General features: G+C 39.6%; 1 long non-coding RNA gene across 1 annotated transcript; it reads right to left on the bottom strand.

Moving 5' to 3' along the window:
• Positions 1 to 18,506: 18,506 nt before the first annotated feature.
• Positions 18,507 to 23,438, bottom strand: LOC121030978 (uncharacterized). Its single transcript, XR_005790504.1, has 3 exons — positions 23,374 to 23,438; positions 20,916 to 21,084; positions 18,507 to 18,634 (listed from the first exon to the last, which is right to left on the bottom strand). It is a non-coding gene; the product is annotated as an uncharacterized LOC121030978 (long non-coding RNA).
• Positions 23,439 to 24,635: the final 1,197 nt, after the last annotated feature.

The raw sequence follows: 24,635 nt of genomic DNA, 5'->3' as shown, positions 1-24,635 counted from the left end.
ACATGCACACGATGGAATATTAGCCAAAAAATAATGAAATCTTGCCATTTGCAATGACATGGATAGATCTAGAGGGTATAATGCTAAGTGAAATAAGTCAGCCTGAGAAAGATAAATACCATATGATTTCTTTCATATGTTGAATTTAAGAAACAAAACAAACGAAGAAAAAGAATCAAGCAAAAAACGAGACTCTTCACTATAGAGAACTGATGGTTACCAAAGGGAGGTCTGTTACGGGATGGGTGAAATAGGTGAAGGAGATTAAGAGTACATGTATCGTGATGAGCACTGAGTAACACATAGAATAGTTGAATCACTATTTTGTACATGTGAAAGCAATAAAACACTATGTGTTAATTATACTGGGATTTAAAAACATTAGTATTTATGTTCGGGAAATTGTCTTTAAATGCCACAAGAGAATAGTTTCTCGTTTAAAATTAAAGTCATCAGTTATTATTCCATATAAATTTTTTTCAGACTAGGGCAAGTCGTTTTTAATTATCAAGCTTGCTGTATTAAGGAAATGAAGCCAAAAGTCCTTAGTGGTATCACTCTAAATAAGAGCTATGAACTATTTATGATCTTTAAAGTTCCACAGCATCACCATGTAGTAGTAATTAGGATCCACGTCTTATGGATGAGGAACTAGCCTCACAGAGTTAAAGGAAATTGACCGAGATCGCTTAACAATTGTGCAATGGAACCAAATTCCTAGCCATGTCAGCATTTAATAAGTGTTTAGCATATCGCAGGCACTGTCCTAAGATCTTTACAGGCATCATCCCATTTAATCCTTATATACTGAGGTAAGTGTTACCACCAGCCACCTTCCAGACAGACACAGAAGCTTAGAAAGATTAACATAAATAAGAATATAAATAAGGATGTTTATTCAGAATTCAGATTGTCTACTTTTGCGTCTGCCCTGTGTATATTAATTACAAAATCTCCATACTTCAGTTTCTTCATCTGTAGAAATCATTAACAAATTTCATGAAATACAGTGTGTCAAAAGATTAGAATTATACCTAGTACTCTTCTATCTACCAAAAGGAAACACAGTTTCTATCTGCCTAGTGTCTATTACCAATTGTTAAGAGGCTCAGTACTACTTAGATAAAACTGAAATTAAAGAGGACTTCTAAATTGGCCACTTGGATAATAACCATAACGAAAAACAAAAATTCAATCTCTTATTGAGCCTTATGTGCCTGAATTTTTATATAATTTTGTATTTGGCCTCAAACTATCAGATAAGTTATTGCTTATGGCCATGTTACAGGTATTAACACTGGAAGTTAGAGAAAGTTATTGCTTATGGCCATGTTACAGGTACTAACACTGGAACTTAGAGAAATCAAATAATTTACCCAAAATGATACAACCAAACTCAGAGTAAGCTCTGAATGGGACACAGAATATTCCAAAGCCCATACTCTTCCGTCAGCTTAGACTTCCGGATGGAACTTCCTTACATATTCCAACAGCATATATATTTCTTACATCTCAGTATCTCTTAAAACTACTCACTAGCAGCAGAGTAACCAGAAAGATGGGTTTTCTCATCAAAATTGCAGGGGAGAGAACACAATGATAAGCAATGCATAATTAATATCAGACTAATCTGATATTTTACTCAGAATGTATTTGTTGGACCATTTTTTCCAGATAGCCATTTTATCTCTGACAAAGACTACTAAGAGAATAAAGAAATGAAAACAAAAGAAAATTAAAACACTAATTTAAAAAGGTATATGCACTCCTATGTTTATTGAAATATTATTTACAATAGTCAAATTATGGAAGCAGCCCAGGTGGCCATCGAGAGAAGAAAGGATAAAGAAGGAGTACACACATATACACACAATGGATTATTATTCAGCCATAAAAATCTTGCCATTTACAACAACATGGGTGGATCTAGAGGATATAATACTAAGTCTGTCAGAGAAAGACAAATACCATATGATTCCATTCATATATGGAGTTTAAGAAACAAACAAAGAAAAAAGAGATACATAAAAGAACTGACTTTACTACAGAGAACAAACTGGTTTGCCTGAGGGGAGGTGGAGGGGAAGGAGTGAAACAGGTGATGGGGATTAAGGAATACACTTCTTATGATGAGCACTAAGTAATGTATAGAATTCTTCAATCACTATATGGTACACATGAAATTAAAATAACACTGTACATTAATTATACTGGAATGAAAAATTTTAACTAAAAAATAAAAATGACTTATATAAAATATAAGCTGATGCAAATTAAAATTTGTTTTTTCTGTTAAAAGGAAAACATTTTAGAATCATTGGCTTTTTACAGGAAATTATAAACAAACATTTTTCTTTACCTTTCATGTAATCTACCCAGAAAAACAAAGATTCTATGTTTTGTCTTTAACAGGTCTTTGATTACTTGGGGGGAAAAAAAAACTGAGTCTATTCAATATAAGAAGAACTAAGACTATTTAACAACTAGTTAATTTTCTGCATTTGCCTGTGAAGTTTTTAAATGCCACTTTGGTTAAATGAATAAGTATTGTTTCATAATGGCCCATGATTCTATATAATCAAATGTCCAGATCTTTTGGTATTTCTTGATATATTTCCCAAAATCAAATTCTAAAATAAAGACATAACCCTCAAAGAGGGTTCCTGGAACAAGCCAAAGGATTTGTTCTCCTCATAAAAGAGAGATGTTAAATACATGTATTTAGTGTGTTAAATTACATGAGAAGCACTGTCAAATAAGTGATGCTAAATCTTCTTTGATTATATTTGTAGAAATATATATCATTAAAATAAGCATTCTAGAAATTCTAGAAAACTCCTAAAAATCTGATCTGTTCTGGTGTGTTTTCACTTGTAATTCTAGTTATTGAACTATTGTGTATCACAGAAATAACCAAATTTCCTTGTCAATTGTATATTTAAACACTGCCAAAAAAATAAAAATAAAAAATCCTTTTAAGATCTTGTTTGCTGGTTAATCTTATAAAGCAAAAATAATGTCATTGCTCATTCAATGCAGTTTGTTGAAAAGAGCACAGACTGGAGTTGTGGGTGCTGGGATTTTAACTCTGCAACTTACTACTTGCATAATGATAGGAAATTTATTAAGCTAAGACTCATTTTCCTCATCAATGAAAGAGAAATAATGTATTTATCACATTATTTATAGAGAGTAACACAGCATTTCTTACATACAGAAAATTGTAGCTGTTACTCGTATAAGCAGCAATTTCCAGATATTTGAATTTATATGTGCATAAGTAACAACTTATTATTTAAGCTCTAGGACCAGAGACATTAGTGCAGAGAGACCCTATCAATGTTTAAAAGCCTTGAGTAGGCTTACTGGAACATAAGTAAATGTTTTCCAGTCTTAAGTACTTAAAATCAGTCAGGTTCCTAGTATAGTACATCTCATCTTACAATGTTCAAAAAAATTTTTTTTATCTTTTTATGAAATTTCAGTTTTTCTAAAGGAAATGATGCTATGTTCAGATGATTTTTTTTTTTTTTTGGACTCATTGTATTGCACTCTGTTATCATGGTGTGGTTCATGAATTATAGGAAGTGTATATGCCATTAGATAAATATTCCACAGCACCCTTTATAGAGACAATTTTGAGGGAGATTGGACATTACAAATAATCTCCATGAGGTTTTATTACTCTAGCAAACATATTACTATGTAAGCATCTTAATGTAAATTTTAAGTGATGGAAATACATCGAAGGATCAGGAATAAAGCCACATAAATTACTCTAATTTCGTGATTTAAAATTCTAAAAACAAACACCCAGTCTCTTGAAGGAAAAAAATTGCATATCCTAATAAAATATTTTCTAATTTTAAAGATATACAATTGTTCCCTCAGTTATGGAATATAGGAATCTGAAGGAAGCTTAGATAGCAAGTATATCCTTATAACTCCAAAAATATTCACTCAGTCTCAAAAATACTCAAGCTTGTATAAAATAGTTTACTAACATGAATCTCTGAGTTAAAACATCAGTAGTCTTTGGGGGTGTGTGTGTGTGAATTTTTATGTTGAAGAAGAATAAGGCAATAACCAAGAAAGATAAATTCTATAGATGAGGGAAGACAGAAACGAGAAGAAGGTAATGTAGAAGCATTCTCCTAAAGAGAAAGTTTAGAAGGCTAAGGATTTCCTTGACTAAAATCAAGGTTTTGCATAAGGAGCACCTGCTCCTGCGATTGCAGAATAACTTGCAGAGCTTATAGTCTTCGGTTACACGCTGGGAGGCCACTTCATCAGCACTGTATCTTTGTTATTTCTTCATTTTTAGCCTGCTAGTTACCCCCTTTAAGGGGGTTAGCGCCTTACTCAGCTGTGAGTTGACTAGTCTATCAAGTCCCTTCCGAGGTCCTGCTCCACCTCTAGCTGGGCTCCATGGAAGAAGTCACTAGGGAGGGGAAGGACAGAGGAAGAAAAGTTCCGTGCCATTTTCTAATTCTGGACTTGAGGTCCCACCCCTTTCTTTACTCCTGTTGTGAGTCCTCGAAAACAATAAATAAGTGGAGGTTGGTACTTAGAAATAACATATATTAGCTGTGTGATTTCTTCCTTATCCTGCCATCAGTCAGCTGCCTAGTGATGACTGAATTAATTACATAAATAAACACTCTGATCATCTAATATATGTGAGGAACTCTACCAGACTCTGGAGATTAAAAAATACAGAAGACACAGAGCTGTCTCCAGGCAACTCAGGGTTTAGTGGAGAAGACAGGCACACTGACAGATAGCAGGAAAAGCATCTACAGTGAACTAGACACAGAATAACAACCCAAAGAAGGCAGAACCCGGAACGTCCAACTCAGCCCAAAGGAGACACAGACGGTTTCACTGGAGGAGTGACATTTAACCCAGAGGCGGAAGGCAGAAGTAACAGAGGCATAAATAGCACTGAGTTGGACGTGGGATTGCTGGAAAGGAACCTGGTATAGTCAGGCAAGAAGGCAATTGTGGCAAGAATGTGACAGGAAGATGGAAAAATTAGTGTGAGAAAGGAAGTTGGAACCAGGTTCAAACGATCTTCTGCAACCAAGTAGACGTACAGGTCTTCCTAGTACAGTCTGTTATTATTCCACTCTTGTTTTCTTATTCTTTTCATGCATAGCATCTTTGCTTCTGCTCCAACCTTATTTCCTTTTCTTCCTCCTGAGATCTTTTCAGAGAAAAGCCTGGCTACGTTTAATCACGGTATTCTATTTGCCTTGGGCCTTCTTGCAGAATGAATTTGATTAAGTAAAAATGCACTCGCTGCCTTTGTGCAGCCATTGGCAGGAAACCCTTTCTCAATGGGAGTGTGTGATTTATTTCCCCATGTAGCTGATCACCACCATCTGAACCAATTGATAACAATTAAACAAAAATGAAACCTATCTAATCAAGAAGCTCAGCTCAAATAAATGATATTGGTTTTCCTGACCCTCTCCAAACTCAGTCTGCTGATTCCTTCCCCAGGCTCCAAGAGTGTCTCTGGCAGGTCCCAAAGCCCCTCTGGTCTCTCTCAGTTAGTAAAGAACCCATTTTTCTGGGTATTAAAATTTTAGTCCAATCAAGCTTAATTTTAACATCCTCTTACATTAAACTGTTTCCCTCCCAGCCCATGTGCACTCAAGGCAGAGAAATATACACTGAGTGAGGGAGGCCTCTTAATTCTTCCTCCTATCTCCTGCCAGCGACTGTTTGCAGCTCTTCTGGGATCATCCAGCATGGATAAATGGCCACGTTAGTGATGGAAAGGTGGTAGGGAAGCAGAAAATCTCCTTCCCTACCACATTTTCAATGTGTGAAAATTTCTTTCTGTAATCTGGTCTCATGTGCCTTGTGACAGCCTTACAGTTAGTAAGTGGCTAATTCATTCTCACAGAGAATGCACATGACCACTTTTACACTCACTTTTTACCTTCGGTCCTGCATACCTAGCCTCCTACATACTGGAGCTGTCTGGTAGGGAGTCCTATTCAGCCGATGCTACTCAAGAGATTTATGGAATCAAATTGAAACAGAGCTTTCATATAAAGCTTGCTGCTACAAACCTATGTTTATGGACTAAAAGGACATTTTGAGAAGAAAAAGTATCCATGCTCCTGCCTTCGGGCATTTCCACTTGCTGTTCTCTTTGCCTTTAAGTCTCTTCCTTGGAACTTCATGGCTTACTCCCTTATTTTTTAAGAAAAATGTCCACTTACACCAGCTTTTCCCAGAAGTTACCAAAGCTGAATGTTTCATTATGACTATCCTAACCAGCTAAAATTACTAAAGAACTAGGAGCTTTGAGGGATCTTGGGATGCCAGACTCTTCCTGGACCTAACTGAAGACTCCTTCCCCACCAATGACCTGTGGACACATTAGCTCCTCTCAGAAGCCATAGTTTTCAATCTTCTATTAGCATTCCATCATGACGGTCCTGTGGTAGAGCCACAATAAGGAGCACTTGACATATATTTGTTGAATAAGTAATTGAACAATGTAGACCAAGTTTTCCTCCTACACACAGATTTCAAGTGTTTTCATGACAGGTTTTAATTGAAAGAATAAATTGGGAAGGAAAATAATGATTTTGCTTTTAAATTAAATTGTGAAAAGTGTTTACAAATTTTTGGCAGGTTTTGTGGTGATGTATATATTTTCTCTTTGATACTGTTTCATATAACAAGCAAAATAAAGCTTTCAAAAGAATAGCATGAGAAAGCCAATTTACTATTTACTACTACATTTTGATGAAATGAAAAGGTACAAATTTGTACTAAAGCACCAAGAGAGATCTTTAACTTTTTTTTTTAATGTTTATTTATTTTTGAGAGAGACAGAGTGTGAGCCAGGGAGGAGCAGAGAGGGAGAGGGAGAATCCGAAGCAGGCTCCAGGCTCTGAGCTGTCAGCACAGAGCCCAACACGGAGCTCGAACCAATAAACTGGGAGATAGTGACTTGAGCTGAAGTCAGACGCTTAACCAACTGAGACACCCAGGGAAACTGGGAGATATTTGTTTTAAAATAGGATGCTTAGGGGCACCTGGGTGGCTCAGTGAGTTAAGTGTCTGACTTTGGCTCAGGTCATGATCTCGCAGCCTGTCAGTTTGAGCCCCACGTCGGGCTCTGTGCTGACAGCTTGGAGCCTGGAGCCTGCTTTGGATTCTGTGTGTGTGTCTCTCTCTCTCTCTCTGTCCCTCCCCCACTCACACTCTGTGTCTCTTTCTCTCACTCTCTCAAGAATAAATCAACATTAAAATTTTAAAAAAATAAAATAAAATAGGGTGCTTAGCAGAGAATCTGTAAAGAACAAGCTGAGCTAATTTACATTGGCCATTACACTGAATCTGGTTCATTCAAAATTATCCCCAGAGTACTGTGTGTGTATTTACATACATGTGTGTTTCTGAAATATCTACTGGTGTTTTTGCTAGAGGAAAACATTTTCAACAGATTTATCAGAACTTCCAAGGTGAAAAGTACCTACTGGTTTTACACTGTGAAAGGCTTTCGTGTGACCTTACCACATTTGCTTTCTGACTTCCTTCCAAACATCTACAAGCCCATTTGGAGACACGTATTTGTTCTTTGATTGGTCCATTCACCTACTTCATGATTAATGATAATTTCCCAACATCTACATAATAAAGCCCAAGGTCTGAACACATTCAGATGTACAAGGCAACTCTTAATCCGTCTGTAACCCTAATAGGCAAAACTCAGCTCTCACTGTTTCTTGTTATATACCAGATCAGCCCAGCCCCAAGCCTACAAACTTTTTTTCTGGACAATCTCAAACTCTCACATGCCTGTTTTTGCTCATGATGTGGTTTTTGTTACTAGGTAAAGAAATAAGCAAAAAATGATTAAGAAAATTAAGGTTTTTAAAAAATATTGGAACACATGAAAGCTGGTAATCCTGTTAAAAATCTTTCTATTTTACAGGCAAAATCTTCCAGGTACAATTACCACAGAATTTACCAATTTTACTGCCATTTACTGCTCACATCCGACTATCTAAGGGCAAACTTCCCACTTGTGCACTGGCTGTCATCCCTGTCACGCATTCAGGGACTGTCTCTTGTGATCATCTACCCCCCCCCCCCCCATTCCCCAATCTCACACAGCATAAATTCCCCACCTCATTCCTTTCTGGATTGTCTTGAGAATCAAACACACCATATTATCTGCAATCCTAAAAACACACACACAAAAACTCTCCTGACCTCTCATCTCTTTCCAGGTCCCTCTTCTCTTTATAGCAAAACCCTTAGGAGGTTTGCTAAAGTCAGTGTCTCCACTCTCTCTAGCCATTCGCTGCGGGGATGACCTCAGTCAATCTTTCACCTCTGCCACTCCACTGAGAGTGCTCCAGTCAAGGTCACCACTGACCATCATGTTGCTACCCAATGGTCCAGAATCAGGCCTTTATTATCATCAGCATTATTGCAGCATTCCTGCCTCATGAAAACACTTTCTCTACTTAGCTTTTAATTATAACTCCCAAGGAGTTTATCTCTTCTCTTAGTTGAAACATGTTCCCATTGTCCTTTCTGACACTTTTCTCTTGTTAGAGACCAGCAACTCAAACATTTTTTGTTGAGATTTTAACTTCATAAGCCAAGCTATAAAAAATTTACATGATAATTAACAGCATGATATGGTAGCCTGCGGAGGTGATGTGATTAGAAGATACAGATTATTTCGATTTATTTGGAAGTAACAGACAAAAGTCTAATCCAGGAAAAAAGGAAGAATTTTTTTACTAGGTTTGTGGTAGTTTTCACTGACATGGAGAGAGAAATATTTGAAAGCTTACAGAAAGAAAAATCCATAATATTGAGAGATTGAAAGGTAGTGGGAGGAAAAAACAATAATCTAAAATAATTTTTATTTGGGGGGCACCTGGTGGCTCAGTCAGGTAAGCATCCAACTTTGGCTCAGGTCATGTTCTCACATCATGATCTCCCAGTTCATAAGTTCAAGCCCTGCATCAGACTCTCAGCTGTCAGCACAGAGCCCATTTAGGATCCTCTGGCCCCCAATCTCTCTGCCCCTCACCAACTTGTGCTCCCACTCTCTCTCAAAAATAAACACTTTCTAAAAAATTATTGTTATTTTGATAAACTATTTCACTATGAATACTTTCTTTGTATGGTTTGAAGTATTTTTAACTTTATAATTTTACATACATAAAACAAGAATTGGGGCAAATGATCTGTAGGGGAAAATCCCACACTCAAATAGAATCATAGGAACACATTAAAAGTCCATTGGCATAGTGGGGTTTGTGAAAGAAACAGGTTGAAATGTTTTTTGCAGATGACACTGCCGGAAAATCATGTTGAAAGGGCAAGAAACAGTAAAACCTTGGGTTGTGAGTAACTTGTTCTGCAAGATGAGGAAACGTGTCTAATAACTTTTAACTTGATAAACAAGCAATGTATTGCGATATGAGTAGTACATGATGCTGAATGTCACATGATCACAACTAAGCCAATGATTCTTGAAATTTGCTTTGATGAATGAGTGCTTTGGATTACAAGCATGTTTCTGGAATGAATTATGCTCACAAACCAAGGTTTTACTATACTTTCATAGAAGCCCACATTGCCTGTTTTCTTAAAAAAAAAAAAATGCACATTTGGTATTGTTACTACTGCTGTCATTTTAAGCCTACAGTGAGACCTGCAGGTAGGACATTCACTTGCTATGTTATCTTGGCTATCTTCTACACTTGACAGAGCTTCTGGATAAGACATTGTAGAGCCTTAGCCGCTCTTTTCTATGTTTTCTGTAGGGGAATTATTTAGAAGCTGTCCTGCATCAGTTCTCAATTTCTGGTGGATAGTGGAAGAAGTCAGTCTAGCATAAAGTACTGTGTTATTGGCAAAGGAGAAAATGAAGATGAGGGGCCTCATAGAAGCAGTAGGGTAGCCTTTCAGTGTAGTGTGGGAGTCAGGTACGAGTTCTGAAGTACAGCTTACTAAGAGTACTGGGCAGTTTTCTAAAATCACTATTCATTTGTCTTATTGCATTGCAAAGCATATTAAATCAGACGTCTATTGACATCTCTGTCTCCAAGTTAGAGAATTAAGAAATGGGGCTCCCTCTTAATTGTTCCCCATTATTTCCCGAGACAGTAGGTTTCCACTGACTATTCAGTGTAGTTGTTAGTGACTATTCATTTGTAGTTGTTAGATTTCTGGTTCAGCCCGGGGCTCAGCCTCCTTTTGCTTTCCTTCAAACTTTGATGCCAGTCCACATACAGCAGCATGGAAAATGATTTCTTTAGTTGAAAGTGAGAATACAAGGGATACATGCGTTTTGGATTCATGCCAATGCTTCTCACAGCAGCCCATTATATCCTCTCCCTCAAAATCCAATTTGACCTGAAGTCTTTCCTGAGAAACCCAGAAATAAATGATCCTTCCATTTTGTGGATTATTACAGCATGTATTCTGAGTAGCAGATATACCGGAATCCATCATATGCTGTCATCAATTTTTCCTAATCATTCCATGAGTTTTTCTTGTTTCCCTAGTGAAACTGTAGTTTGTTGATTTAATGCTTTGGTTTAAATGGTTTGGGTTCTATCTCATGCTGAAAATATAAGCGGAGACTCAACATGTGCTGAATTGAATTATGCATTATGCCTGGTTTCAGAATAGAATCTGGTAAAAATCACAGAAATGCACTTCTATGTGTATAACATGTCTGGGATGTTTTCTTCTGAGTGTCCTAATATCTAATGTTGTGAAATAGGAGAAATGAGAATTTCTAGAATTGCTAGGATTAGGTTAAATAAAAGTTATATAGCCACAGAGGTTATACGAACTCCAATTTCACATAGAAAACATCTTATGGATAAGAAGAACCTTGAAATTATGAGCTCAAAGTGGCAAAGTCAAAGGCTGTTCAGCCTGGCCTGCCTGAGCTAAAGAATGCCAACAGAAGTCAGTGTGAGGCATAAGTGAGCAAACTGGCAAGGAGAGAGGGACTTTCGTTTGGGACTTTCAGGTCAAGGCTAATGCTTTATAATGTGTGTGCCCGGCAAGATTATAGATGAAGACAGGAGTGAGAAAATTGGGCTGCCTCTTGATCATCCAGATGTATCCCAATGCTCAAAATAAAGTGGAGTGATATGTGTGAACTGCTAATTGCTGGACTATTATTCCTGACAACTCCAGAACTTTATCTTTTGTCTTGAGAATCTAATAAACCACAAAGAACACTAATGTTGTAGAGACTTACAGTCTTATGGATCTATATGGACACATAAAGACAGGTCCTTGTGTCTTATGTCTACAGCATTTCCCCCTTCATTTCAAGGAAGTGAAAACCTGAATTTGATCTCTAAATAATTTTGCTATTAGTTTGCTAGTATTTAATACACTGGGGAAGTCAATGGTAACCTACACCATGAAATAAGATGTGTAATACATTTTTAAAAAATTGAACACATTTAAAGTTTTTAGAGGAACAGTTCTGATTATCCTCCTTGTATCTCATAATCACATTAAATTTTTATTTTATTATTTTTAATTTTTTTTTTATTTATCTTGAGAGAGAGAGAGAGAGAGAGAGAGAGTTGAGGGGAGGGTGGGGGAAGAGAGAGATGGAGAGAGAGAATCCCAAGCAGGTTCTGCACTGTCAGCACAGAGTTTGATTGCAGGACTTGATCTCACAAATGGAGATCATGACCTGAGCCAAAATCAAGAGTCAAACACTCAACCGACTCACCCACACAGTGTGCCAATCACATTAAAATTTTCATACAAAACACACTAAAAGCAATAAATGTATAATATTGCTAAGGACAGGAGGTTGTAATCAGCATATCAAGTAATTTTTTTTAGCATATCAAATAATTTTGCAAATATATGGAAGATGGGAAGTGGGTAAAATCACACTGATGGATGAACTACAAAATATAGAACACACATAGAGGAAGACTACAGATAACTGAGAAGTGTTTTCCTAAACAATCAAGGCTTTCTGGTCCTGACAACCTACTCATCAGCTTTCATATCCTCTCCTTCTACCACCAGATACAGAGGCATCTGCCTATAACCTTAATTTTAATTGTAGTACGTATATCCTGCTGATGATAACAGAAATATAAACCGAAGTGTTTTAGTTGTGAGTTTTAAATGGGTTGAAATAGGTCCTTTAACATTAATGCCCTATAAATTCAAACACAAAATAAGATTTTTAAAAGAAACACAAAATTGATAGAACTGAGGTTTCATAGCACATGCAATGATAACACATCGAGGACCACAGAGATACACATACTTGTTTCTACTCTGTGCTGGATTCAATACTACCTAGAAAATCACTCATACATCTTCTGAAGCCATAGCTCCAAATGAATTGTCCGAAGAAGCAGCAAACAACCCTTGCTCTTCTTTTTCTCCAAACATGAACACGTGCAAAGCTTATCATAGGCATCAGGGAGGACCATGTATGACAAATCTTCCCTTGCTAATACCTTGTTAAGTTCTTTTGCTTATGGTATTTACTGAAGTCTGGCTTTGACGTGTCCTGCCCAATGGCCACACTGCATGATAGTCTGGACCACTACAAGGGGTAAATACAGAAAGGCCACAAGGCCACCTTTTTGCTCCTACTGTGCCGATCAATGTCTTATTTTCTCCTCCCTAAGAAGAATCAGGTCAATTATAAATTTAGGAAAAATACTACATAAAGTAATTTCTAATTAGTATAAAAGTCTATAGTGCTTAGAACAGCTGGGAGAAAGGAAAGGACGTGACAATATGTCCTTTGCTTTGTGCTCAGTTGCTGAGCTGTTGGGTATTTGCAGACAAGGTAGTCTTTTCATTCCCTGGTTTACTGCCTTACCTGCTATACATTTGGAGCCTTATATTTTTGTGAATTGCTTCCATTGTGTTTTTGATGACTCACCTATAAACAAACACTCATGTGACAGGCATATTAATAGACACTGAAAACAAAATTACCATGGGATAGTTTTTTCCTATTTCATATTGTAAACTTAGCATGAGCTATAACTTAGTATTGCCAGTGATTTTTTTCTCAGCAACTTTATGAATTTGTTATTGAATATTTAGTAAACTTAAGTACATAACTTACCAACACTTGTCGAAAGTTTTTATCTTTGAAATGACAAGAGGAGTGGTTTTCCTGTTACATTTTCAACTGAAATACCACATTGAAGGCTAAAACGAACAATGAAAGTGGAATTTTCTCATTGGAATGGAGACACAGCCTCCAGCCTTGTCTGTACCCTCCACACATCCCAAGTCTCTCAGATCTCTTTGCTCTGGGAAGAACATCTAAAACCACCAGTCAGGTCCTCTCTAAGGTTCTTTTCAACCCTTATATTCAGAGGGTGTAAAAACAGGAAACCCAACAACGCAGCTCACAAGGGCTTACTTGTACATAACAGGAGAGAGGCACACCATGTCCATAAAATTTGCACTCGAATATTGATTAATAATAGTGACAAGTTAGGGGCACCTGGGTGGCTCCATCGGTTAAGCGTCCGACGTCGGCTCAGGTCATGATCTCACCGTTCCTGAGTTCGAGCCCCGCGTCGGGCTCTGTGCTGACAGCTCAGAGCCTGGAACCTGTGTCAGATTCTGTGTCTCCCTCTCTCTCTGCCCCTCCCTTGCTCAAGCTGTTTCTCTCTCTCAAAAAATAAACATTCAAAAATTTTTAAAAAATATAATAGTGACAAGTTAGAAAAGATGTTTCAATGTGAGGTTGAAATCATAAAGAGGGAACCTTCAAAAGCCCTTCTGCTCAAAGTGTGATCCATAGAGCAGCATCACCCACTAGAAATACAAGCTCTCAGGCCCTGCACACATACTGATCAGTATACTGAATTTTAACAAGACATATAGATGACTCACTTTATCTTAGTGTTTGAGGTTAAGCACACTAACATAGTGGCTCTCAACGCCAGCTGCCAATTAGAATCACCTGGAGAGGGGCACCTGGGTGGCTCAGCTGGTTAAGCTCCAATGTCAGCTCAGGTCATGATCTCCCAGTTCTTTAGTTCAAGCCCTGCATCAGGCTCTCTGCTGTCAGCATGGAACCCATTTTGGATCCTCTGTCTCCCTCTCTCTCTGTTTCTCCCCTGCTTGTGCACATGCACGTGCTCTCTCAAAAATAAATAAAACTTTAAAAAAAAAAAAAAAAAGGAATCACCTGGACAGTTTTTAAGAAACACTGATACTTGCTCACCATCCCCAGATGTTCTTTTAGTTGGTCTGGTAGTGGGACAGTGATCGTTTTACACAGTTTCCAAGTGATTTAAATATGCAGCCAGGAGTGAAAAACATCATTCTTAATACATGATAGAATCCTCCACTCAAGTAAACTAAGAAAATATCCCTGGCAAAACCAAACAGAAGGCATGTTTCAATCTGGCCCCCAGAAGGGAGAGCTCTGCATTGTGATTAATGACTGAGACACTATTGAAAAGCATACACATCGCTTAACAGTGATCCGACAAGCCTTAAGGGGATGTGTGCTGGCATTTTGAAGCAAGTATCTGAAGATGTCAATACTCATCTGACAAACTGATGGCTGAGTCTTGTGGAGACAGACACAAAAATCATTATGAAAAACGAAGAGAGAGATGGCTTATTAAGATAGTTTCCAAGGATTTTGATCTTCAGATCATTAACTATGACAACACCTGGGCATGTGCTGCTAATCATCTCATGAAGGATGAAAGAAACATTTTTGTAAAAGTTAAATAGGAGTTAATTTGTCCAATGACAAAGTGGACTTCCAGGTTCTTTATTCAGAGATATTGGCTTCCAAAAGAGCTTCACGGAAACCAACTAGAGGCAATTGTCAACAAGGCAATTGATTCAAGAATACTGAGGACGCAGATCAGGCCATCCTGCTATATAGCTAAAAGTGAAAGATATAAAGCTTAGACTGCTCATGACAACAAAGGCACTTGTGATCTCCCAACCAATGAATGTGAAACAGCAAAATCGGACGGGATCTTAACCCATAGTTGTGACACAACAGCAACTCTTGCTTTGCTAATCGTGCAGCTAAAGTTCCACATCATGACAACGAGAGTTTCTCTCCTGAAATCTGATGTCTGGTGTGACAAGATCCATATGTACTATTCCCGAATTTTATGGATAGCAGTATTCCCACATGCATCTCATACTGATATTCTCTTTGTGAGGTTGTCCCCAGAAGTACTGTTCCATAGGACTGGATGTATATGGTTCCCAATGTTTTCTCGACAAATATGTTTGTTTGAAGAATTACAAAATTGATCGATAAAGAATCAAAATGAAATTTGTAGGAAAGAGATGAAAATATCCAAAGAAAACTGGAAGACAGGCATTATGAATGCTGAGATGTTTACTTTTACGTGTCAATTTGGCTAGACCATGTGTCCAGATATATGATTAAACATTATTGTGGGCATTTCTATGAGGGTATTTTTGGACGAAATTATCAATGGATGTTGAGTAAGGTAAATTGCTCTCTATAATGTGGGTGGGCTTCACCCAATCAGTTGAAGCCCTGAACAAAATAAAAGACTGATTTCCCCCAAGCTAGAGAGAATTCTTGCTAGCAGACAGCTTACATGGGTCTCCAGCTTTGCACCTCACTGTGCAGGTTTCAGATTTGCCAGCTTCTGTAATCATGCAATCATGTGGGTCAATTCCTTAAAATATATATACATGTGCACACATGCATACACCCCCATTGGTTATGCTTCTCTGGAGAACCTCGATCAATACAGAGAGCAAGTATAGCAGAAGGGAAAAAATGTTTTCACGTAATCTTAGTAAGAAACAAAGGAGCCAAGTACCAGGAGTAATAATTTGGAATTTAAAGGTCCATATGCCAATCCATAGAATGTAGTAATAAACGAATCTGAATTTGAAGGGTTTACTCTTAGTCAATGGCATCACTGAAATGATGGCATAGAACTTAAAATGGTAATATGACACAATCAAATGTAGGTTTATAAAAAAATCAAGAAAATTATTCATATGCAAAAATAATTACTGGTTAAGAAATGAAAATTCTAAAGCAAAAAAAAAAATGTTACTCTGTTTCTTCATCTATAACAAAATGAATTTCTTTTTTTTTTCTTTTTTAGCCAGATAATTTCTAAGACTTGATCTGAGAAGACAACATAAAGGAGTAGATTGATACTTTCTTGAGAGTTGATCAGGCTTTCTTGATAGTTTCAAGGCTACAGGTATTTGTGAGGCCCACGTGAAGCAGGGAAAGTCTGGAACATTCAATGTACCATCTAAATGCTATGGCCCCACATCATATGATATAGGGGATCTGTGTAAATATCCCTTTGCCACATATTTCTCACGTGTATTTTCATTACTTGTCTTACAACAACTTCTGTCATATTTTATTATATTAGAGTCCCTTTACAAAGCATATTAATCATTACTTTATCCCTTCACAAATCTTTTGATATTCTCTCAAATAACTCAGTTTTTCCTTCCATCATCCATAGTAATTAGAAATTTTTTACAAGCGTTGGAGACATTTTATCAACTGTAATTTTCTTTTTTTGAGAGGGAGATAGAGTAAGCCATGGAGAGGGGCAGAGGGAGAGAGGGAGAGAATCCTAAGCAGCTGTCATGCCCAGCCTGGAGTCAGACGTGGAGCTTAATTCCAGGAACCTGGGATCATGACCTGAGCTGAGTCAACAAGAGTTGGATACTCAACTGAATGAGCCACCACGTGCCCCTCAACTGTAATTTTAATACTAAATTTAACTTCTGTTTCTGACCGGAGAGAGCAAGACAGAGTCACTCATGTCAAGCAGTGACACAGGTCAAGCAGTGGCACAAGCAGCCAAGGGTGTTGAGCTAAGACTAGATGTGGCTGAAACCAGCACGGGCTGACAACACACCCAGAACGGATAACCAGCAGTACCAGAGGAGGTCTGCAAAGGTCCAAGACTGATTAAACTCCTTTAAAAATGGGGGATTTTTGCAGCAAACTGCCAGACTTTCTGGATGCTGACCTTTTCCTGTCTGACCACATCAAAAAAAGGCAACTGCTGCCAAAGGTTCTGCCCAAGTGATCTCTGAGCAGAACAGATCCTTCACTGCTGGCACGTAATAAGCAGCAAGTGCTGAAAGCTGACTGGGATCTGACCAAGACCTCATCTCAACTGTTATGCTCATGATTGGTTCATTAACTTCCCACATCCTTGTTCTATCTTGTTTCTTGTGTGACTTGTCTCATGCTTTGCTTTGTGTGAGGTGTAAGAAGCCAATTTATTTTTTTTTTAAATTTTTTAAATGTTTATTTTTTAGAGAGTGAGATAGAGCACAGATAGGGGAGGGGCAGAGAGAGGGTGGGAGACACAGAATCTGAAGTAGTCTCCAGGCTTCGAGCTGTCAGCACAGAGCCCAACGCAGAGCTCAAACCCATGAACCATGAGATTATGACCTAAGCCAAAGTCAGACGCTTAACTGACTGAGCCTCCCAGGTGCCCCTGTAAGAAGCCAATTTAAACACGAGGTCATTGGGTTTGGAATACTGAACCTGCTTTACAATTATGTTAACCTTACTTTATGACTGAATACAGCTGACATTGTGGAAAGATGTTAACTTGTGGGTGCACCTTCACAGCCTGCTCCAACACTGATCAATTAGTTTCTCTCTCTCTCTCTTTCTTTCTTTCTTTCTTGATTTCTCTTTTTTTTTTTTTTAACATTTATTCATTTTTGAGAATGAGAGAGACAGAGCATGCATGGGGTAGGGGCAGAGAGAGTGGGAAACATCGAATCAAGAAGGAGGCTCCAGGCTCTGAGCTGTCAGCAAGAGCCTGATATTGGCTTGAACTCATGGACCGTTAGATCATGACCTGAACTGAAGTCAGACACTTAACTGACTGAGCCACCCAGGTGCCCCTGACCAACTAGTTTCTTTGAGCATTACATAAACCAGGCCTTCAAGTCAATGTTCTTAAATGATGTTTCTTCCTGGAAGAAAGCTGTCTACACATGAATTTACCAAGCTTTTGTCACACTACAGAGCTGTGACATAGACATTGAAATAACACTTTATGTCCCATACATCAATTAAAAGTATCCATTTCTTCCCTAAAAAAACATTTTCCATGTATCCCTGGGGACTAGCGTAGTGACTAGAGGTCACCGTTTGGTAATTTCTGTATTCTGTGTTGCTTGTACACATAAGCATACCATTGATATCATAATACAGTTTTCTACAGATACCAGCTTCTGGATGTTAATAAATTACATTCCTTATTTACCCTTATAGATACTTTGTCCTTTTATGTTTCTTAACCACAAACAAAGCAAATCTATAGTACTTGGGCCATTAGTTAAAATCGTAAAGGCACGACTGTCCAGTGGTAACCAAATAAACGTGTGTTTGTTCTTTGGTCAGTTACAGATGGAGACAACAAAAGATAGAGAGGACACCAGGTGGAGTTGTCACATCAAGGAAACTTTATTTGCAGCAAATAAGGAGATCATGGGATGTGTCTTCCTAGTGGTGCTCTGGTGGGAAGGGCGAATCCCCAGGAGCAGATAGTGAGGTCTGAGTGGTCCTCAGGCCACAAGGGAATAGGCGGTTCCCCTGTTGGGAAGACATTTGGTAGAGGTTGTCATCAAGACAGTATGGTATTGGCACAAAAACAGACACTCAGATCAATGGAACAGAATAGAGAACCCAGAAATGGACCCACAAGCATATGGCCAACTAATTTTGACAAAGCAGGAAAGAATATCCAATGGAATAAAGACAGTCTCTTTAGCAAATGGTGCTGTGAAAACTGGACAGCTACATGCAAAAAAATGAACCTGGACTACTTTTTTACACCATACACAAAAATAAATTCAAAATGGATGAAAGACCTAAACATAAGACAGGAAGCCGTCAAAATCTTAGGGGGGAAAGTAGTCAAGAACCTCTTTGACCTTGACTGTAGCAACTTCTTACTCAACATGTCTCCAGCGGCAAGGGAAACAAAAGCAAAAATGAACTATTGGGACCTCATCAACATAAAAAGCTTCTGCACAGTGAAGGAAACAATCAGCAAAGCTAAAAGACAACCGATGAAATGGGAGAGGATATTTGCAAATGACATAACAGATAAAGGGTTAATATCCAAAATCTATAAAGAATTTATCAAGCTCAACACCCAAAAAGCAAATAATCCAGTGAAGAAATGGGCAAAAGACATGAATAAACACTTCTCCAAAAAGACATCCAGATGGCTAACAGACACATGAGAAAATGTTCAACATCACTCATCATCAGGGGGATACAAATTAAAATCACAATGAGATACCACCTCACACCTGTCAGAATTGCTAAAATGAACAACTCAGGCAACAACAGATGTTGGTGAGGACAGGGAGAAAGAGGATCTCTTTTGCACTGCTGCTGGGAATGCAAGCTGGTGCAGCCACTCTGGAAAATAGTATAGAGGTTCCTCAAAAAATTAAAAATAGAACTGCCCTACGACCCAGCAATTGCACTACTAGGAATTTATCCAAGAGATATGGGTGTGCTGTTTCGAAGGGGCATATGCACCCCAATGTTTATTGCAGCACTATTGACAATAGCCAAAGTATGGAAAGAGCCCAAATGTCCACCGATGGATACATGGGTAAAGATGTGGTGTGTGTGTGTGTGTGTGTGTGTGTGTGTGTGTGTGTGCGCCTATCTATATACCGGAGTATTATATATATATACACATATATATATGTACATATATATATGTATGCACATATATACACACATATGTACATATATATATATGTACACACACGTATACATATGTATGTATGTATTACCCAGCAATCAACAAGAATGAAATCTTGCCATTTGCTACTATGTGGATGGAACTAGAGGGTATTATGCTAAGTGAAATTAGCCAGTCAGACAAAGACAGATATCAGATGACTTCACTCATATGAGAAATTTAAGATACAAAACTGATGAACATAAGGGAAGGGAAGCAAAAATAATATAAAAATAAGGAGGCGAACAAACCATAAGAGACACTTGAATACTGAGAACAAACTGAGGGTTGCTGGAGGGGTTGTGAGTGAGGGGATGGGCTAAGTGGGTAAGGGGCATTAGGAAGGGCACTTGTTTGGATGAGCACTGGGTGTTACACATAGGGATAAATTACTGGCATCTACTCCTGAAATCATTGCCGCACTATATGCTAACTTGGATGTAAATTTAAAAAATAATTAATTAAAAAAAATGACACAGATACAGAGGACAAGGTCTGAGAGGACCCTAAGAAGAGGAGCTTCTGTCACCATGGAGAGGAGTCAGTGACCCTCCTGGTGAGGAACTGTCTGCCAGCCTGCAAGCTCTCCATACCCTGTCCTTTTGGATTTTTATGAAATTTCATTACCTTGGCATGATTGATGACATCATTGGCCATTAGCTTTTTTTTAAAAAAAGTTTTAAGTTTACTTATTTTTGAGAGAGACACAGACAGCATGAGTCTGAGAGGGGCAGAAAGAGAGGGAGAGAGAATCCCAAGCAGGCTCCGCACCATCGGCACAGAACCCAATGCTGGGCTGGAACCCAGGAAAGCATGAGATCATGACCTGAGCTGAAACAAGAGTCAGATGCTTAAGGGTCTGATTTAGTCACCCAGGTGCCTCTGCCTATTAGCTCTTGATTCAATTCCTAGCTCCTCTCCCCTTGCCAGAGGTTGTGGGGGTGGAGTACTGAAAGTTCCAACCCTCCAATCACGTGATGGGTGCCCTGGCAACCAGTCCCCATCCTTAGGTAACCAAAGGGCTTTCTAAAGGTCATCTCATTAACATAACAAAAGACATCTCGATCACTCTTATCACAGGAAATTCCAAGGATTTTAGGAGTTCCATACCTGTAACCAGAGACTAAATATATATGTCTTATTATAAATCACAATATCACACATTCCTAGCTTCTGTGGTTTTGGAGTGGTGGTGGCGGTCCAGAGCTGATGCCCAGGAAAGAGTTCTTGAGACATCTTCCATACAAAAAGGTGATTTTGTTAAAGCACAAGGATGGACCTTGGGCAGAAAGAACTGTGCTGGGATTGTGAGGAGTGACTGATTATATACTTGGGAGCTGGGGGAGGTTATGGCCAAGGTAAGTTTCCAAAAGAACTTTCATATGCTGAAGACGACTCACAGGATCCTGGAGGCCCAGCTACTGTCAAGATAAGGTTGTTTTTCCCTCTAGCAAAGCATTAACTTTAAGACTGTGGGGAGTTCCAGGAGAAATGTTATACTTTGCCTGTCTCAAGTATTTGTCAATGGGCTGCAGGTTGTGAGGAGATTTCATTTTATCTACCATTTCTTTCTGCCTTCATTTCCCACATCACTAGCCATTGACCTTTAAAGACATCAGATTCAGAATAGCCAACAGTCCATCATGGGGGAGGACACAAGCTCTCTCCCAGCATTAAACTCATTTTTAGTCCATTTACTTACAGGGGTTGATCATCAGAACTATGAGCCATCAGGCAGTCCTGTGTCGCTACATTTATCTGGAAAATTATGATGGAATATTCAGATCAAGCTTTTACATTCTTCTCTGGAGAATACATTTCCAGAGATTTCTCCAGCATCAGCCATTAGTCATGGTCAAGTTTGTTACTGATAAATAACTTTTATGGAAACTATTATAATGCTAACTAAACATAGTACTATTCAACTATGCCAATAAATAAGTAGATTAGTTATCAATAATTAAATAAATATATTAGCATTATCTCTTGCTCTGAGATGCTCCCTCAGAAATTCCTGACTTCATTCCTTCCCTTGGTCAGGCACTGCTCTCTTATGAACACCCTTTCCATTAGCTACGACCTCTAGTTTCCAGTTAAAGCATATCTTGACACACACCGTTCCCTCAGTGGTCAGCCTTTTTGGTGCTGTTTAACCATAGAAGCAGCTATACTATCATTCTTACACTGCTTGGACCTACTGAAGGATATACACTTGTACATTCTTTAGCCATTAATCCCAGTAGTTCCCGATGTGAAATGTTGGGGTTTGGGAGTGAACGGTCAAGAAAGAATTCTTGAGGTGTCGTTGGGAAAATGAATAAAGTTTTATACCATAAGATGGCCGAGGGGACTAAAACAAGCTCTGGTCTCTAGCTTAGAGACGCCTCTTCTGGGTCCTTCTTGCCCTGTTTGCCACACGCCCGAAAACCCACCACAGATATGGAAGCTGAGGGCTGTAAATTACCCTCCCCCCCTTCATTTGGGACTCAGATCTTTGGAGAAACGGTCTCCTCTGAGCCCACCGGTGTTACATAAATCTCCGATGCACCAAGATCTCTGAGTGCCGTTTGGTTTTTCTGCCGGCGTTCCAGCCTGGTTCCATAACATATTTGGTTCCTTGACCGGGAAACCCAACCGTGCTGGCCCGTTGTTGCCACCAGTTTGGGGGAACAGCTAGGCAGTAACAGAACGAGGAATCGCAAGGGAGAAGGCGCACCCTGCCTGAATTTCCTCAGTCTCCTGCTCGGTCGCCTCAGGCCAGCTCCCGCTCCGCTGCTCCAGCTGGAATTGGCAGGAGACTTGGCAGGTGAGGACCTCGACCCAACGTTGAAACCGGTAAGGCTGGGACCCAATGTAGTCAGGCTCACTTGCAAGAGTGGAAGGGGGACCTGATTACTCCCCAGAGACCTCAGAGGTCTCACAGGGGAATTCTGTGGGAGGGAATGTCATAACCTCTGGTGTGTATGTGAGTGTGAATGTGCAACTCGGTCTGGCTTGCCTGCCAAGTTCGATTCTGTGGCTTCACGGGCGGGCACCCTTAAGGTTCCCCAAAAGCCCACGGGGTCTGAGTGGGCCCAGCTGCGATTCCATGGTGAATGGCATATGGTCTAAGGCAGCATCAGAATAGTTTCCAATCGTAAGCCACAAAGCTGAGAGTGCTACGGCCAATCATCACCTAGGTTCCTTTGGGACTGGTCTCCTCATTAGAGGGGGCACTCCATTCCTCTGTCTTTGTGACTTCTCCTCACAGGAACATTATGGGGTTGGGATGGAGCAAAGAAAGGGTTTTGGGGAGACTACAGAATTAAGATAGTCCCCGGCATGTTAAGGACCCTATGTGAGTTAGAATGGCCCACTTTTGGTGTAAAAGGGCCTCTGAGGGAATCTTAGACGTCCCAATGGTCCGCTGCATCTGGCGTATTGTCTCTGGAGAGACCCAGGTCACCCTGATCAATTTCCATACATCGACTCCTGGCTTGAAATTGCCCAAAGTCCTCTGCCTTGGGTGCGATTCACCCATAGCAAGCAGAGTCAGGCAAAGGTTTTAGCTGCCTATCCGGAGACTTACCCAGGGAACCAAAGAAGCAACCCACTGCTCCTCTAGTGTTTGCAGGAGACCCGGAGGAAGATCCCATCTTTCCGCCACCTTATGACTCACTGGGCTCCCTGCCCCCTGCCCCTGAGCTTAAAACTCCTCCCCGGTCTGTCTCTCCTCTGGCCCATCTCTCCTCTCCTCCAGGACCCGGAGAACCCTCCCCAACAAGGACCAACGGCCAGATTGCGCCCTGGGCTAGGCACAGATGCTCTCCAGATACCGGTCCACATCCGCCAGTATCAAGAGGCTCTCCTCCGGGTAATCAGAGCAGAGGCTGAGAAGCCCATGAATATGCCCAGCAAGGGGATTCCCCCAGGGATTATTATTAGAGGCTATGTGAGGCTTACACACTGTTTGCTCCAGAGGCACAAGAGAGCCACGACAAAAGGATGGGGAAGGTCTAGCCACCAAAAGGGGGGAGGCCCAGAACCTCCTTAGTAAGGGGTCAGTGAACCTACTGCAAGGAGAAAGGAAATTAAAAGAATAGATGTCCCCACCAGGGAAAGTCCCAGAAACCCAGCTGATATCAGGAGGAACCTCAAGAAGGGGATCTGATTGATCTGGCTGAGATCGAATCAGACTGAAGGGGACACTGGCTCTCTCTCCTTGTTCCTCTGCCTAATAGATATGAGGGATTCTCCCTTATTTCCCAGGTTAACAGCTATAATTGGAGCCAACTGTGATTAGTCTACCTTGGGATGGGGACTTTAAGGAATGTTTCCAAGCAGTTGCTGAAACTCCATTTGTTTCAGGGAAATTTCGGGTCTTCTCTGGCCTGATGTGTACTCCATATTTCCACTTTGGTGGAAAACACATGGCGTCTGCTCCTCTGAGTTAAGGTTTTGAATTGGGTTTTCCTTCTCTGCCTTCTACTGGCACCTTGCCTCTTCTGCCTTCCCCTCCCCCTGCTGTTTCTGCACCAACTTGGTGTGGTCTACGTAACTGGTTCCTATACCCTCCTCAGTACTTCAGGTACCATTGGCTCCTCCTCCCATCCTAGGTCTTTTCCAGATAGACATCTAGGTCTTTTCCAAATAGAATGAATTGCTAAAGCTTTGATTACTGAACACAGGTTTGTGTTTTTAACTTCTTACTGCAGAGAAACTAAAGCTATTTGGACCTTTTGGAAAACATGCTTTTTACTTAATTGGTTCATGAATTTACCATCTAAAAAAATTCTGGCGTAGGGGCACCTGGGTGGCTCAGTTGGTTAAGCGTCCGACTTCGGCTCAGGT

Source organism: Herpailurus yagouaroundi, unplaced genomic scaffold (genome assembly GCF_014898765.1).
Source record: "Herpailurus yagouaroundi ecotype Mexico unplaced genomic scaffold, PumYag 28, whole genome shotgun sequence".
NCBI classification, from domain to species: domain Eukaryota; kingdom Metazoa; phylum Chordata; class Mammalia; order Carnivora; family Felidae; genus Herpailurus; species Herpailurus yagouaroundi.
The sequence above is the reverse complement of the archived record's forward strand: the minus strand, read 5'-3'. Positions and strand labels throughout refer to the sequence as shown.